Below are 13,099 nucleotides of genomic sequence, written 5' to 3' on the forward strand. Positions count from 1 at the left end.
GAGTTGCTAAAGTTTGTGTAGTTGGCCAGAAAAAGGCTTCTATCGGAGCCCAATTTAAAGTAAAGTCTTTGCTTTGAACTAGGCAGATTGACTATACTCTCTCTAACAATGATTAGGCAGCCTGCATGCTAATCTTTTGCCAGACAGTACAATAGTCAGGTTATGACTCTAAGGTAGCATACTGGAACTATTCTTCGGCATCGCTTCTCGGCCTTTTGGCTAAGATCAAAGTGTAGTATCTGTTCATATCAGCTTAATATCTGATACGGGGACCATGTGTCCCCTTCGATATTAAACTCATTTTTGTTAGGGGATAAGGACTTGGAGCTTGCTCCAGCCTTATCACGGGTTGGCTTGGTATTGCAGTACCACCAGGATCGGCCCACTTGTCCCCACTTCTAAACTGGACCACTCAATACATTGTGTACAACCTGTATCAAGTTTGCACAAGTCAAAAAGCATGCTGCCAAAAGCACAATGGCTCCACTTCCTTCATGTAGTTCAATGTTTTAATGCTAGGTGGTGCAAACCCCTAAAGTTGAATGTCATTTAATGGATAATTTTCCGCCTCAAGTTATTCTAGGGGCTTGTGTTTTTTTGGTGAATAAGCTGAACTTTGACACAATCTCTACATGTCTTTGCTGACAACTACATTAGATTGGTCAATGGAACAAGCCTAACAGCTGCCAAGGATATGGAGCTATTTGTGTTGTTTGAGCATGTCCAGGATCTACCTACAGCACGAATAAATCTTTCGCCTTTTACTAAAGATTTCCGTGTAAGTGGATCATATTGGAATTACATCCAATTTATCTGAAGGCTTTCCATGAGAGAGCCCACTTAAAGAATCATATTACAACAGGCATGTAGGGACAGGATGTCAGGATGTGTTTACCACAAAACCATTCATCTCCAACCAACCACTTCAAATTTGTAAAAATAAAACTGGCCAACCATGCTGACAAATAGCCTACGGTAGGAATGGCTAAAATTGCAGTTACCATTTGTCTAAACTGACCAAGCTATACTTGCTTGATTCACTTCACTAAAAGGTGTGTACAAGTGAACCAAGGATCACTCAGATATTGTCTTGCCGGGCTGAAGAAAGTCCTTACCTACTGCCAAAGTCTACTTACAGCAAGTCATACTCAGGTGTAAAGCTATATCAATCTGTATTTGGGTTATAAATTGACAGATTTCTGAATAATGATTTTCAGCAAGGGGTTGGGTTATACGAATAGCCAAAGAGCATACCAGCAACGTTGGTTCAGTGGTAGAATGCTCGCCTGCCACGCGAGCGGCCCGGGTTCGATTCCCGGACGTTGCAGCAATTATTTTCTACGTTAACACAACTTTTCTGTTTTCAGTGACAAGATAAGAAAGAAAGATGTAGAGTTTACAACACCAAGTGTTCCCAGGCGGTCACCCATCCAAGTACTAACTTGGCCCAATGTTGCTTAACTTCAGTGATCGGACGAGAACTGGTGCTTTCAACATGGTATGGCCGTAGACATAAAGTGACAACATGATTTTCAAACTTGTGTGAGGTTTAGTTAGGTTTGGGCTAGGATTGGTTGGGTCAAAATTCCAAAAATATTGAACCTACGACACCAAGTATTCCCAGGCGGTCACCCATCCAAGTACTAACTTGGCCCAATGTTGCTTAACTTCAGTGATCGGACGAGAACTGGTGCTTTCAACATGGTATGGCCGTAGACATAAAGTGACAACATGATTTTCAAACTTGTGTGAGGTTTAGTTAGGTTTGGGCTAGGATTGGTTGGGTCAAAATTCCAAAAATATTGAACCTACGACACCAAGTATTCCCAGGCGGTCACCCATCCAAGTACTAACTTGGCCCAATGTTGCTTAACTTCAGTGATTTTTTTCTTTTAAAATTTATTCATCCAAAGCGCTACAGAGTTTTATTAAAAGTGAACCCACAATAAGGGCTTTTAAAGTTACAATATGTATACAAATGATGAAAAAAAATATATAATTCTTGCAAAAAGATAAAATCACTGCAAATTATCTTTTTTGCAAGAACCATAAAACAAAAAATATAGCAGAAGAACATAATGATATCTCTTCTGTGGAGAAAAAACCCGAAAATTGAATTTTTACTCCAAAAATATGTAATCATTAAATGGATACACCAATGTACCCTACTTTATATTGGTCAAGTCAACCAAATAAGCAAGGAAATGAAAAGGCCACATTTTATTTGCATAAAACCGAAATAGAATGAAAATATATGCAGCAAAATTCATTGCCTTCCTTTTTCTAATTATTAAATATCACCTTTGTGATCAGACGAGAACTGGTGCTTTCAACATGGTATGGCCGTAGACATTTACTCTGAGGGAATGCTCTACTAACTTCTGGTTTATTAAATAACATTCTAATGCAACAAAAAGGTTTAAAGTTTTACTGGTTTAAATTTTCAGACTTTTGTTTTTCTTTGTGTGTTTATTTTTTTGTTTGGTGCTTGTGTAGTACGGGGGAAAAATGATACTTGGAGATGCGGGGTATCGATCCCCGTACCTCTCGCATGCTAAGCGAGCGCTCTACCATCTGAGCTACATCCCCTTGGGTTTCACCTTATGTTCTCAGTGATTAGAAATTTCTCTTGGACAAGAAAGAAAAAGAGACAAATTTGAAATATGGATAAAATGTTAGAGCCTACGACACCAAGTATTCCCAGGCGGTCACCCATCCAAGTACTAACTTGGCCCAATGTTGCTTAACTACAGTGATTTTTTTCTTTTAAAATTTATTCATCCAAAGCGCTACAGAGTTTTATTAAAAGTGAACCCACAATAAGGGCTTTTAAAGTTACAATATGTATACAAATGATGAAAAAAAATATATAATTCTTGCAAAAAGATAAAATCACTGCAAATTATCTTTTTTGCAAGAACCATAAAACAAAAAATATAGCAGAAGAACATAATGATATCTCTTCTGTGGAGAAAAAACCCGAAAATTGAATTTTTACTCCAAAAATATGTAATCATTAAATGGATACACCAATGTACCCTACTTTATATTGGTCAAGTCAACCAAATAAGCAAGGAAATGAAAAGGCCACATTTTATTTGCATAAAACCGAAATAGAATGAAAATATATGCAGCAAAATTCATTGCCTTCCTTTTTCTAATTATTAAATATCACCTTTGTAAAGATGATTCAAACTATAAATCCTAAATAAAACTTTAAATTTAAATCAATAAAATTTAAATATCTAGGCGAAAATTTTACTTTTAAAATGAAATTATTAGAAAGTGATAAATATATATTGTAATTTGCAAAATCTGTAAATAAAATGAAATAATTATTTAACTATGCATTTTTTGTCTTAATCTATGAAATTAAGTAATCAAAAATAAAACAAAAAAAAACTTTGAAAACAAAAATAAACCAATAAAATAATTAAAATTCATAAACTTTTGTTAAAATTACGAAGTATAATATTAATACTTTAAGTTTACTTGAAAATTTTAGATTAAAATTAATAAATTTGAGTAAATCTAGGAAACCTGTCAAACAAGTTTTGAATTACACTACTCAATAAAAATTAAAATTCGGTAATAATCATAATGAAATATGCTTTTAAACCATATTTAGAAACATAAATGAATAAATATAAATAATTTATATAAATAAAAAGTTAAATAAATTCAGCAATATCATGAAATACAATTTCATGCAAAATATAAACTATAGATAGGTTTCGTGATTATTTTAAATTTAAATTCTTTGCCTCGAGAAAAAATCTAAATATTGACTAGGTACTAAATTGTTTTGGGGGTAAATTTACCCAATTTCTTGTAATCATTATAAATGATCCATCAAAATTAAAAAGAAAGCAAATCAAAACATTTAAAATCAAAATATCAATAGAGAAAAAAGCTTTCTTATTGTTAATTTTTAAACAAAAACTTCTTGACTTTTAATCACGAAAATCGGACGAGAACTGGTGCTTTCAACATGGTATGGCCGTAGACATATATCAACGGAAAATGTGGCAAAAATTAAATGCAAAATGCATTACGAAGAGAAAATGTGGCGTGAAATGAATGCAAAACGCTCAACAGTACAGGAATCTACGGACAAGGAAGAAAAAGAGACAAATTTTGAAATATGGATAAAATGTTAAAGCCTACGACACCAAGTATTCCCAGGCGGTCACCCATCCAAGTACTAGCTTGGCCCAATGTTGCTTAACTTCAGTGATCGGTCAAGAACTGGTGCTTTCAACATGGTATGGCCGTAGACATTTATCAAAGGAAAGTGTGGCATAAACTAAATGGAAAATGCATTACCAAGAGAAAATACGTACAGGTATCTACGGTAAATGATTCTAAGTTCTAGATTGGTTTCCAGTGATTAGTGAGTTCTCTTTAACCCTGAATAAAGATATTTGTGACTGACTAAGACAGACACCCAACCCGAGCGGACTCAAGGTGATACACACCTCTTGTAGAAGTGAATCAAGCAATATTAGCTTGGTCGTTTTAGACAATGATGTAAGGTTACTTGGACAACCATATTATTTTGATATTTGTTGAAGGTCCGACCAGAAAAGTTAATTTTCATAAAATACAAGCACAAGGTAACTAAAATATTAATCCAAACAGGTATGTGTAGTACTGAAAGATTTCATTTTATCGAACAATAATAGTTGTCAACCCAAAACTCATGCCTCAACACGGAGAAAACTAAGCCTAACTGGGAACTAAATAGAGCTGCCATCTGGTGACAAAAACAGTAACTACATATTATATCATAGTGGTTGCATTGTATAAGGGCTTTAAGTGTAAAAAATAAGCATAAGCAGTTGTCTCTTGCTGTGCTGGTTTACATTTTTCACACTTTGGTATTTTGTTTTCTCAACTTATAAAAAAGGATGAAAAGATTTGCCTACGACACCAAGTATTCCCAGGCGGTCACCCATCCAAGTACTAACTTGGCCCAATGTTGCTTAACTTCAGTGATCGGACGAGAGCTGGTGCTTTCAACATGGTATGGCCGTAGACATTTAACTTTGGAAAATGTGACATATGCTAAATGCAAAATGCTACAATACAGGAAAATTATGGAGGGATGATTTATTCTATACAACTCAGGTTGCACTTAACCAAAAATAAACAGAGAGAAAACCAAGCCTACCATGAACTAAAATGCTGCTGCCATCTGGTGAGACAATTTTGTTACTGTAATTTTAAATAAGCATGATGCCCGGGTAGCTCAGTCGGTAGAGCGTTAGGCTTTTAACCTAACGGTCCAGGGTTCGAGCCCCTGCTCGGGCGCTCTCATTTTTTGTTCAAGTCTCCAATCAGTGTGATACGTACGTAGAGACTAGAAAATAGCTGGTCAATAAGAATTCCTCGATAGTCTAGTGGTGAGGATCTCCGCCTGTCACGTGGAAGGCCCGGGTTCGATTCCCGGTCGGGGAGAGATAATTTTTCAACCTTGTGAAATTTCTTTTTTTTTCCGTTAAATATTTCCGCCACTGCAAACTGTTCAATTTGGTAAAAGTATTAGCTGGCCGGTAGGGGGATCGAACCCGCAACCTTTGCGTTATTAGCACAACGCTCTAACCAACTGAGCTAACGGGCCTGATTGAGATGATATGTATAAGTATTAGCACAATGCAAAAACTACATGCTTTTTTTCTTCTCTACTTGATTTTCTTTTTCTTGCCTTCCATAATGTTTTATGTCAACAAATGCTACTATTTTCTTTTCTCTTACCAAGTCCCATTAGCGCAGAGGATAGCGCGTTGGACTTCTAATCCAAAGGTCCTGGGTTCGATCCCCAGATGGGATGCTAACATTGCATTTTGGCTAACCTTTTTGGGTTATCAAAACATGGAATTTCTTAATCCGTGAACACTATATTAGCAGTCAGGATGGCCGAGTGGTCTAAGGTGCCAGACTCAAGGACAACTTCCTTGCTCTCTGATAGAGAGTGGTTGTGAGAATTCTGGTCCTCGATGAGGGCGTGGGTTTGAATCCCACTTCTGACAAAACTATTTTTCAAAACACAACCAGGAGATGAAAAAGTGTTTGCCTGCCCCCGGTGAGGCTCGAACTCACGGCCTTCAGATTATGAGACTGACGCGCTGCCTACTGCGCTACGGAGGCTTGTTGGCAGTACAGGATTACTACTCTTTTTGAATGTACAAAATGAAATGAGATGAAAATGCGTCAGCCGGGAATCAAACCCGGGTCAACTGCTTGGAAGGCAGCTATGCTCACCACTATACCACTGACGCTTTTTTTACAATATTATTATGTACGCCAAAGTGAAAACCACAAATACATATTTGCCTAGTAACTAGCACACTTAAAGAAAAGCAGAGGGCAATAAAGCTGTTTACTCTATGTAACAAGTTTCCGTGGTGTATAAATCCAAAGTTTCAAAGATTTTTACAAAACACATTCCATTGCAAAAAACGCGATCTTTGGTTTGTTTAAATGTCCATTTATTTAGCATTTTTCAAGAATGTCAAGCGTGGGAAAATTTTTAGAATGTGGGAACCATTCATTTTGATTTAAATGGTACATATGATTTTCATTTAAATTCATTTTTTGGACCCGTGAGAAAATTTTTTTAACGTGAGAACAATTTAATTTTTAATTGAATTTCATTTTTTGGAAGTGTGGGAAAAAACAGGAGAAAAAATATATTTTAGTATAAAGAAATGTTCTATCAGTTTCAAACCTTTTTCATTCAATAGATCATACTGACTTTGGAAAAACTGTCAGACCGATTTTTGAAATTCAATCTGTGAAAAAAGATATTCAAGTTTTAATTTTTTGTTTTAAAAATATTATTTTACATGTATTGACGCCATCTTGGATTATGAAAATTTTTTTTTGTTAGAAGATTTTTTTCTAAAATATTTTTAAAAAATTAACTTTTTACAATAAAAAAATCTTTGAACTTAAATTGACCAATAATTCAAAGATTTTTTCTCTTTGATTTGGAAGATTTTTTATGATTTTTATTTTTAATGTCAAATAAAAACACAACAGTGAAAAAATGAAAATTAAATGAAATAACGTTTTATGATTTTATTCAAGAAATTATTTGCTAACATCACCTTTTTGTTGCAATAGAATGTTATTTAAGCAAACAAAATTTAGCATAAATGCTAAATTTTGTTTGCCCAATGTTGATTAACTTCAGTGATCGGACGAGAACTGGTGCTTTCAACATGGTATGGCCGTAGACATTAATTGTGTGGGGTTTAGTTAGGTTTGGGCTAGGATTGTTTGGGTCAAAATTCCAAAAATGTTAAGTCTACGACACCAAGTATTCCCAGGCGGTCACCCATCCAAGTACTAACTTGGCCCAATGTTGCTTAACTTCAGTGATCGGACGAGAACTGGTGCTTTTAACATGGTATGGCCGTAGACATTTGATAAAGCATTTTCACATTGTTATGTGGATATTACCATACCATCCTTCTGTTTGGTTCGTTGCGTTGCAACCAGTGCTAACTCTTGGTAATCTTGTTATAACAAGTGACAGTTTGCGTCTTGTATTTGTCTAAACTGACCAAGCTAAATTTGCTTGATCCACTTCATTAAGAGGTGTGTATTGATCCTGTGGTTGCAGTGTGAACTGTAATGCTATTTCTGTCAGAGCTGATGATAGCTCACTATTGGTAATTAGGATGCATCTGTAATACAAAGCAGAACGATGTCTGTCTGTCCCTTAAGATCTCGGTAACCACTGAACCGAATGGATTCTACTCTTCAGGGTATATACCTATTGGTCCTGCGGTGGTTTTAAGCTATTTTCTTGGGGGTGTGGGACACCCCCAACCCTCCCAAAAACAAAAAAAATCCCCCCCCTAAAGCCACTAGTAACCTGTAAAGTAGCAATCATGTATATTATGTAGCCAATAATTTGGCCTCTAGGTGTCGCATTTGTTTCAATGGAAGACCTCCTACCGAAGGTTTCATCAACAAAGTATGTCACCAACTATTTGAAAAAGTATAAATATAGCATTTCTGAGGGGACACTTCAACTGAATCATGTTTTGTGTGAAGTCGTGGAGCTGGTCAGCAAAATATCTATAGTCTTTGTCACCCATACACTGAAATCGACTCCTACTCTCATACTTACCTGGCGTGGAGGTTAACCATGAACACTAAGGTGGTTCCTCTAGGGTGAGGCTGTGCCATTGCACTCAGGCATGGCTGACCCCTACGATTACCCCAAATGTGGGTAACTCGAACGCACAATTTTTGGTAGTTGGGGACTGCGTTCGCGCATCCCCTAATAAATACAGAACAGACAACTGAATTAGAATGTGTAACTTAACCATCTAGTTCAAATTTCACTCATTAGGAGTTGCTAAAGTTTGTGTAGTTGGCCAGAAAAAGGCTTCTATCGGAGCCCAATTTAAAGTAAAGTCTTTGCTTTGAACTAGGCAGATTGACTATACTCTCTCTAACAATGATTAGGCAGCCTGCATGCTAATCTTTTGCCAGACAGTACAATAGTCAGGTTATGACTCTAAGGTAGCATACTGGAACTATTCTTCGGCATCGCTTCTCGGCCTTTTGGCTAAGATCAAAGTGTAGTATCTGTTCATATCAGCTTAATATCTGATACGGGGACCATGTGTCCCCTTCGATATTAAACTCATTTTTGTTAGGGGATAAGGACTTGGAGCTTGCTCCAGCCTTATCACGGGTTGGCTTGGTATTGCAGTACCACCAGGATCGGCCCACTTGTCCCCACTTCTAAACTGGACCACTCAATACATTGTGTACAACCTGTATCAAGTTTGCACAAGTCAAAAAGCATGCTGCCAAAAGCACAATGGCTCCACTTCCTTCATGTAGTTCAATGTTTTAATGCTAGGTGGTGCAAACCCCTAAAGTTGAATGTCATTTAATGGATAATTTTCCGCCTCAAGTTATTCTAGGGGCTTGTGTTTTTTTGGTGAATAAGCTGAACTTTGACACAATCTCTACATGTCTTTGCTGACAACTACATTAGATTGGTCAATGGAACAAGCCTAACAGCTGCCAAGGATATGGAGCTATTTGTGTTGTTTGAGCATGTCCAGGATCTACCTACAGCACGAATAAATCTTTCGCCTTTTACTAAAGATTTCCGTGTAAGTGGATCATATTGGAATTACATCCAATTTATCTGAAGGCTTTCCATGAGAGAGCCCACTTAAAGAATCATATTACAACAGGCATGTAGGGACAGGATGTCAGGATGTGTTTACCACAAAACCATTCATCTCCAACCAACCACTTCAAATTTGTAAAAATAAAACTGGCCAACCATGCTGACAAATAGCCTACGGTAGGAATGGCTAAAATTGCAGTTACCATTTGTCTAAACTGACCAAGCTATACTTGCTTGATTCACTTCACTAAAAGGTGTGTACAAGTGAACCAAGGATCACTCAGATATTGTCTTGCCGGGCTGAAGAAAGTCCTTACCTACTGCCAAAGTCTACTTACAGCAAGTCATACTCAGGTGTAAAGCTATATCAATCTGTATTTGGGTTATAAATTGACAGATTTCTGAATAATGATTTTCAGCAAGGGGTTGGGTTATACGAATAGCCAAAGAGCATACCAGCAACGTTGGTTCAGTGGTAGAATGCTCGCCTGCCACGCGAGCGGCCCGGGTTCGATTCCCGGACGTTGCAGCAATTATTTTCTACGTTAACACAACTTTTCTGTTTTCAGTGACAAGATAAGAAAGAAAGATGTAGAGTTTACAACACCAAGTGTTCCCAGGCGGTCACCCATCCAAGTACTAACTTGGCCCAATGTTGCTTAACTTCAGTGATCGGACGAGAACTGGTGCTTTCAACATGGTATGGCCGTAGACATAAAGTGACAACATGATTTTCAAACTTGTGTGAGGTTTAGTTAGGTTTGGGCTAGGATTGGTTGGGTCAAAATTCCAAAAATATTGAACCTACGACACCAAGTATTCCCAGGCGGTCACCCATCCAAGTACTAACTTGGCCCAATGTTGCTTAACTTCAGTGATCGGACGAGAACTGGTGCTTTCAACATGGTATGGCCGTAGACATAAAGTGACAACATGATTTTCAAACTTGTGTGAGGTTTAGTTAGGTTTGGGCTAGGATTGGTTGGGTCAAAATTCCAAAAATATTGAACCTACGACACCAAGTATTCCCAGGCGGTCACCCATCCAAGTACTAACTTGGCCCAATGTTGCTTAACTTCAGTGATCAGACGAGAACTGGTGCTTTCAACATGGTATGGCCGTAGACATTTACTCTGAGGGAATGCTCTACTAACTTCTGGTTTATTAAATAACATTCTAATGCAACAAAAAGGTTTAAAGTTTTACTGGTTTAAATTTTCAGACTTTTGTTTTTCTTTGTGTGTTTATTTTTTTGTTTGGTGCTTGTGTAGTACGGGGGAAAAATGATACTTGGAGATGCGGGGTATCGATCCCCGTACCTCTCGCATGCTAAGCGAGCGCTCTACCATCTGAGCTACATCCCCTTGGGTTTCACCTTATGTTCTCAGTGATTAGAAATTTCTCTTGGACAAGAAAGAAAAAGAGACAAATTTGAAATATGGATAAAATGTTAGAGCCTACGACACCAAGTATTCCCAGGTGGTCACCCATCCAAGTACTAACTTGGCCCAATGTTGCTTAACTACAGTGATTTTTTTCTTTTAAAATTTATTCATCCAAAGCGCTACAGAGTTTTATTAAAAGTGAACCCACAATAAGGGCTTTTAAAGTTACAATATGTATACAAATGATGAAAAAAAATATATAATTCTTGCAAAAAGATAAAATCACTGCAAATTATCTTTTTTGCAAGAACCATAAAACAAAAAATATAGCAGAAGAACATAATGATATCTCTTCTGTGGAGAAAAAACCCGAAAATTGAATTTTTACTCCAAAAATATGTAATCATTAAATGGATACACCAATGTACCCTACTTTATATTGGTCAAGTCAACCAAATAAGCAAGGAAATGAAAAGGCCACATTTTATTTGCATAAAACCGAAATAGAATGAAAATATATGCAGCAAAATTCATTGCCTTCCTTTTTCTAATTATTAAATATCACCTTTGTAAAGATGATTCAAACTATAAATCCTAAATAAAACTTTAAATTTAAATCAATAAAATTTAAATATCTAGGCGAAAATTTTACTTTTAAAATGAAATTATTAGAAAGTGATAAATATATATTGTAATTTGCAAAATCTGTAAATAAAATGAAATAATTATTTAACTATGCATTTTTTGTCTTAATCTATGAAATTAAGTAATCAAAAATAAAACAAAAAAAAACTTTGAAAACAAAAATAAACCAATAAAATAATTAAAATTCATAAACTTTTGTTAAAATTACGAAGTATAATATTAATACTTTAAGTTTACTTGAAAATTTTAGATTAAAATTAATAAATTTGAGTAAATCTAGGAAACCTGTCAAACAAGTTTTGAATTACACTACTCAATAAAAATTAAAATTCGGTAATAATCATAATGAAATATGCTTTTAAACCATATTTAGAAACATAAATGAATAAATATAAATAATTTATATAAATAAAAAGTTAAATAAATTCAGCAATATCATGAAATACAATTTCATGCAAAATATAAACTATAGATAGGTTTCGTGATTATTTTAAATTTAAATTCTTTGCCTCGAGAAAAAATCTAAATATTGACTAGGTACTAAATTGTTTTGGGGGTAAATTTACCCAATTTCTTGTAATCATTATAAATGATCCATCAAAATTAAAAAGAAAGCAAATCAAAACATTTAAAATCAAAATATCAATAGAGAAAAAAGCTTTCTTATTGTTAATTTTTAAACAAAAACTTCTTGACTTTTAATCACGAAAATCGGACGAGAACTGGTGCTTTCAACATGGTATGGCCGTAGACATATATCAACGGAAAATGTGGCAAAAATTAAATGCAAAATGCATTACGAAGAGAAAATGTGGCGTGAAATGAATGCAAAACGCTCAACAGTACAGGAATCTACGGACAAGGAAGAAAAAGAGACAAATTTTGAAATATGGATAAAATGTTAAAGCCTACGACACCAAGTATTCCCAGGCGGTCACCCATCCAAGTACTAGCTTGGCCCAATGTTGCTTAACTTCAGTGATCGGTCAAGAACTGGTGCTTTCAACATGGTATGGCCGTAGACATTTATCAAAGGAAAGTGTGGCATAAACTAAATGGAAAATGCATTACCAAGAGAAAATACGTACAGGTATCTACGGTAAATGATTCTAAGTTCTAGATTGGTTTCCAGTGATTAGTGAGTTCTCTTTAACCCTGAATAAAGATATTTGTGACTGACTAAGACAGACACCCAACCCGAGCGGACTCAAGGTGATACACACCTCTTGTAGAAGTGAATCAAGCAATATTAGCTTGGTCGTTTTAGACAATGATGTAAGGTTACTTGGACAACCATATTATTTTGATATTTGTTGAAGGTCCGACCAGAAAAGTTAATTTTCATAAAATACAAGCACAAGGTAACTAAAATATTAATCCAAACAGGTATGTGTAGTACTGAAAGATTTCATTTTATCGAACAATAATAGTTGTCAACCCAAAACTCATGCCTCAACACGGAGAAAACTAAGCCTAACTGGGAACTAAATAGAGCTGCCATCTGGTGACAAAAACAGTAACTACATATTATATCATAGTGGTTGCATTGTATAAGGGCTTTAAGTGTAAAAAATAAGCATAAGCAGTTGTCTCTTGCTGTGCTGGTTTACATTTTTCACACTTTGGTATTTTTTTTTCTCAACTTATAAAAAAGGATGAAAAGATTTGCCTACGACACCAAGTATTCCCAGGCGGTCACCCATCCAAGTACTAACTTGGCCCAATGTTGCTTAACTTCAGTGATCGGACGAGAGCTGGTGCTTTCAACATGGTATGGCCGTAGACATTTAACTTTGGAAAATGTGACATATGCTAAATGCAAAATGCTACAATACAGGAAAATTATGGAGGGATGATTTATTCTATACAACTCAGGTTGCACTTAACCAAAAATAAACAGAGA

General features: G+C 35.8%; 23 non-coding genes across 23 annotated transcripts; 10 read left to right on the plus strand and 13 right to left on the minus strand.

The window, feature by feature from the left end:
• Positions 1-199: 199 nt before the first annotated feature.
• LOC145308038 (U2 spliceosomal RNA) lies at positions 200-391 on the plus strand. The gene has a single exon (XR_013875872.1). It is a non-coding gene; the product is annotated as a U2 spliceosomal RNA (small nuclear RNA).
• A 329-nt stretch (positions 392-720) lies between these two features.
• LOC145308091 (U5 spliceosomal RNA) lies at positions 721-838 on the plus strand. The gene has a single exon (XR_013875922.1). It is a non-coding gene; the product is annotated as a U5 spliceosomal RNA (small nuclear RNA).
• Positions 839-1,256: 418 nt separating this feature from the next.
• Positions 1,257-1,327, plus strand: TRNAG-GCC (transfer RNA glycine (anticodon GCC)). The gene has a single exon. It is a non-coding gene; the product is annotated as a tRNA-Gly (tRNA).
• A 66-nt stretch (positions 1,328-1,393) lies between these two features.
• On the minus strand, positions 1,394-1,512 carry LOC145308635 (5S ribosomal RNA). The gene has a single exon (XR_013876458.1). It is a non-coding gene; the product is annotated as a 5S ribosomal RNA (ribosomal RNA).
• An 87-nt stretch (positions 1,513-1,599) lies between these two features.
• LOC145308464 (5S ribosomal RNA) lies at positions 1,600-1,718 on the minus strand. Its single transcript, XR_013876295.1, has one exon. It is a non-coding gene; the product is annotated as a 5S ribosomal RNA (ribosomal RNA).
• A 798-nt stretch (positions 1,719-2,516) lies between these two features.
• TRNAA-AGC (transfer RNA alanine (anticodon AGC)) lies at positions 2,517-2,589 on the minus strand. Its single transcript has one exon. It is a non-coding gene; the product is annotated as a tRNA-Ala (tRNA).
• A 1,571-nt stretch (positions 2,590-4,160) lies between these two features.
• On the minus strand, positions 4,161-4,279 carry LOC145307799 (5S ribosomal RNA). The gene has a single exon (XR_013875668.1). It is a non-coding gene; the product is annotated as a 5S ribosomal RNA (ribosomal RNA).
• Positions 4,280-4,921: 642 nt separating this feature from the next.
• Positions 4,922-5,040, minus strand: LOC145307726 (5S ribosomal RNA). Its single transcript, XR_013875596.1, has one exon. It is a non-coding gene; the product is annotated as a 5S ribosomal RNA (ribosomal RNA).
• Positions 5,041-5,240: 200 nt separating this feature from the next.
• TRNAK-UUU (transfer RNA lysine (anticodon UUU)) lies at positions 5,241-5,313 on the plus strand. Its single transcript has one exon. It is a non-coding gene; the product is annotated as a tRNA-Lys (tRNA).
• Positions 5,314-5,388: 75 nt separating this feature from the next.
• TRNAD-GUC (transfer RNA aspartic acid (anticodon GUC)) lies at positions 5,389-5,460 on the plus strand. The gene has a single exon. It is a non-coding gene; the product is annotated as a tRNA-Asp (tRNA).
• A 300-nt stretch (positions 5,461-5,760) lies between these two features.
• On the plus strand, positions 5,761-5,833 carry TRNAR-UCU (transfer RNA arginine (anticodon UCU)). Its single transcript has one exon. It is a non-coding gene; the product is annotated as a tRNA-Arg (tRNA).
• Positions 5,834-6,077: 244 nt separating this feature from the next.
• Positions 6,078-6,150, minus strand: TRNAM-CAU (transfer RNA methionine (anticodon CAU)). The gene has a single exon. It is a non-coding gene; the product is annotated as a tRNA-Met (tRNA).
• Positions 6,151-7,309: 1,159 nt separating this feature from the next.
• Positions 7,310-7,428, minus strand: LOC145308569 (5S ribosomal RNA). Its single transcript, XR_013876393.1, has one exon. It is a non-coding gene; the product is annotated as a 5S ribosomal RNA (ribosomal RNA).
• A 707-nt stretch (positions 7,429-8,135) lies between these two features.
• On the plus strand, positions 8,136-8,300 carry LOC145307950 (U1 spliceosomal RNA). Its single transcript, XR_013875792.1, has one exon. It is a non-coding gene; the product is annotated as a U1 spliceosomal RNA (small nuclear RNA).
• A 267-nt stretch (positions 8,301-8,567) lies between these two features.
• LOC145308040 (U2 spliceosomal RNA) lies at positions 8,568-8,759 on the plus strand. Its single transcript, XR_013875874.1, has one exon. It is a non-coding gene; the product is annotated as a U2 spliceosomal RNA (small nuclear RNA).
• Positions 8,760-9,088: 329 nt separating this feature from the next.
• LOC145308092 (U5 spliceosomal RNA) lies at positions 9,089-9,206 on the plus strand. The gene has a single exon (XR_013875923.1). It is a non-coding gene; the product is annotated as a U5 spliceosomal RNA (small nuclear RNA).
• Positions 9,207-9,624: 418 nt separating this feature from the next.
• On the plus strand, positions 9,625-9,695 carry TRNAG-GCC (transfer RNA glycine (anticodon GCC)). The gene has a single exon. It is a non-coding gene; the product is annotated as a tRNA-Gly (tRNA).
• Positions 9,696-9,761: 66 nt separating this feature from the next.
• LOC145308637 (5S ribosomal RNA) lies at positions 9,762-9,880 on the minus strand. The gene has a single exon (XR_013876460.1). It is a non-coding gene; the product is annotated as a 5S ribosomal RNA (ribosomal RNA).
• An 87-nt stretch (positions 9,881-9,967) lies between these two features.
• On the minus strand, positions 9,968-10,086 carry LOC145308465 (5S ribosomal RNA). The gene has a single exon (XR_013876296.1). It is a non-coding gene; the product is annotated as a 5S ribosomal RNA (ribosomal RNA).
• Positions 10,087-10,173: 87 nt separating this feature from the next.
• LOC145308589 (5S ribosomal RNA) lies at positions 10,174-10,292 on the minus strand. The gene has a single exon (XR_013876412.1). It is a non-coding gene; the product is annotated as a 5S ribosomal RNA (ribosomal RNA).
• Positions 10,293-10,457: 165 nt separating this feature from the next.
• TRNAA-AGC (transfer RNA alanine (anticodon AGC)) lies at positions 10,458-10,530 on the minus strand. Its single transcript has one exon. It is a non-coding gene; the product is annotated as a tRNA-Ala (tRNA).
• Positions 10,531-12,101: 1,571 nt separating this feature from the next.
• On the minus strand, positions 12,102-12,220 carry LOC145307800 (5S ribosomal RNA). Its single transcript, XR_013875669.1, has one exon. It is a non-coding gene; the product is annotated as a 5S ribosomal RNA (ribosomal RNA).
• Positions 12,221-12,862: 642 nt separating this feature from the next.
• Positions 12,863-12,981, minus strand: LOC145307727 (5S ribosomal RNA). Its single transcript, XR_013875597.1, has one exon. It is a non-coding gene; the product is annotated as a 5S ribosomal RNA (ribosomal RNA).
• Between the last annotated feature and the right edge of the window lie 118 nt (positions 12,982-13,099).

The sequence above is a fragment of the Acartia tonsa genome, chromosome 15 (genome assembly GCF_053477335.1).
Source record: "Acartia tonsa isolate MP-2025a chromosome 15, ASM5347733v1, whole genome shotgun sequence".
Classification (NCBI taxonomy): domain Eukaryota; kingdom Metazoa; phylum Arthropoda; class Copepoda; order Calanoida; family Acartiidae; genus Acartia; species Acartia tonsa.